The sequence below is a fragment of the Pinus tabuliformis genome, chromosome 3_1, assembly GCF_031772625.1.
Source record: "Pinus tabuliformis cultivar Carrire ecotype Pingquan chromosome 3_1, CPIR1, whole genome shotgun sequence".
In the NCBI taxonomy this organism is placed as follows: domain Eukaryota; kingdom Viridiplantae; phylum Streptophyta; class Pinopsida; order Pinales; family Pinaceae; genus Pinus; species Pinus tabuliformis.
Window position 1 is genome coordinate 458,937,815 of NC_142301.1, and position 2,695 is coordinate 458,940,509.

Sequence of the window (2,695 nt, forward strand, 5' to 3'; positions counted from 1 at the left end):
AAGGTTTTCTTTTTGATGTGTCTGTCATGCCAAGCATTTTGTCTCCTTTGTTCAACTGATTGGTGGAACTTTGGTAAAAACCTTGATTCATCCAACTCCATTAGTTGTTTCATTCTCTCTTTCAGTGCTTTATCATCTGTCATTTTGGTGGCCTGTGAGATAAAAATGCTTGCGACGATGAATTCTACTAGTATCACTATCTCTCTACCATATACTAGCTAGAATGGCATTTGCTTGTGTGTCCTCTTTACTGTTGTTTTGTAAGCCCATAGTGTTGCTAGTACCCGTTCGTCCCAATCATCTCAATTTGCTGACACAATTTTTGTCATACCCTTCTCAAGTATTTTGTTAAAGGCTTCAACCATTCCATTGGCCTCTGCGTGATATGGGATACTTTTGTGATGTTCGACCATGAAGTTCTTCAAGAGAGAAGCGACTATTTCATTAATAAAATGTGTCCCCTAATCATTGGTTAAACATTTTGGACATCCAAATATAGATATGATACATTTAAATATGAATCTTGCTACAGTGTTAGCTGTACAATATTTGACTGGCAATGCTTTTGCCTATCGAGTAAGATACTCTGTAGCTGTTATAATGTATATGACATGCAAATGATGTGTTAGTGGTGTGATAGGGCTGATGAAATATACTGCTCATTTTTCAAAGATTTGTACCGTGTGAAATGGATTTAGGGGTAGCACATCCTGATGTGACGGCTTCTCAACTCTTTGACATACATCACAACTCTTTGCATATTCTTTAGCATCCTTATGGATAGTGGGACAGCATAACACAACCTGCAATATTTTTCTTGCGGTAGCTTTGCCTCCAACATGCCCTCCCACAACTCTGGCATGACATTCCCATATCACCTCCTGCCTTTCATGTTGAAGGAGACAGTGTCACAGAATTTGGTTGAGCCCCAGCTTGTATAGGTGTAATGTGATTAATTGATAGTCCACCGCTCTTACCATTAGGTGAAGCTTCTGTATTGCCGTGTATCCCTCTGGGTAGTGTCCTGTTGTTAGTAATGAAGCAATTTCCTCCAAGTAGTCTGGAATTTCCTCTATTCTGAATAATTCAGCATCTGGCAGTTGGTCATCCAATGGTTCTCCATTCTCTCTTGAATCTAGCCTTGACAGATGATTTGGCCCCACATTTAGCCTTCCTAGTTTTATGACCACTTCGAATGTGAATTCTTAGAATAGCAATAACCACCGACAGATTCTGCCCTCTAACACTGGCTTGTTCACCAAGTATTTTAAAGCCGAGTGATCTGTGAAAAACTTGAATGGTGCTCCCAACAAATAGTGTCTGAATTTTTGTAGGGAGTAAACCATAGTGAGTGCTTCTCTTTCTGTCGTTGTGTAGTTCTTCTCGGCTGTTGGCAATTTTCTACTAGCAAAGTAAACTGGGTGATCCATATTTGTTTCTCTCGGTTGTGCCAGTACCACCCCTAATGCTATTCCTGAAGCATCAATATATACATGAAATTTCTTATTCCAATCGAGGTATACAAGAATAGGGGCGCTTACAAGTTTTTCCTTCAATCTGTTCAGTGTCGTTTGACATGGTTCTGTCCACATGAAAAGTTATGTTTTTCTTAGCAGTTTCTCCATATGAGCTGTGATTGAAGCATAATTCTGGATGAACCAACGGTAATATCCTGTGTGGCCCAGTACTGATCGCAGTTGTTTTATGTTACTTAGTTGCTCCATGTTTATAATTTCCGCAACCTTTGCGGGATCAACACACACCCCATCTTTGCAAACAATATGACCTTGTAATGTTTCGAATGGAATAGCAAAGATGCATTTGTTTTTAATTTAAGGAGATCTGTAATTGCCTGCACCTCTCAAACATGACCCGTAGTAAGCTGGTGTGTTTTTTCAACAAACTGTAGAATTTCCAGTCATCCATGTATACTTCTAGGAACCTGCGACTGTAATAGATCTGACCTGCAAATATATGAAAATAGAAATATGCCCAGAACTAACAAGAGATAAATAGATAAGCTTCAGATCTTTATTAATATCAAACCCTTGGGGTAGGGTAACACCATACAATCACTCCTTGAGGAAGGAGAACACTCCACAAGCCATATTCTTTCCAATACAATAATCCATGACATCTCTCAATGGGGAGTCTTTAGCCTTTATATAGGCTTCATACATACAATACCCTGGGTCATTACCATGGGTCTTTCAATACCATATATCTAATACAATGGGCTTATCGCACAATTCCTAACTACTAGTGGTCCCTTACATGATGCAGGTTAACCACTTTATTTATTAACTATGGCCCATCACATTATTACCTTATTCCCTTGGGTATCTCCCTTTGTACCCCATACCCCATAATATCCCCCCTAGGTATACTACATTCCACCCCCATTAAATATGTTTTGTCCCTGAAACAGAAGAAGAACACAAATAATAAGATCTACTCAAAAGAGTAGTCCACTGGTACCATGCACGTGCATCTAGCCATCCTAGAGACAGGTGATTACTCGATCTAGTCGATGCCTTGCTCGCTTGACATGGGAGTTGATCCTGGCGGTTCCTCTGGGTTGATGTGTTGTGGTTGGATCTTTGCACCTCTCTATATATCGTGCAGGGTTTGTCGTCCTTGTTGCCAATTCGTTGCCATCATGTTGGTTGTTTTCTTGTTGGGTGATGTGGGTGGT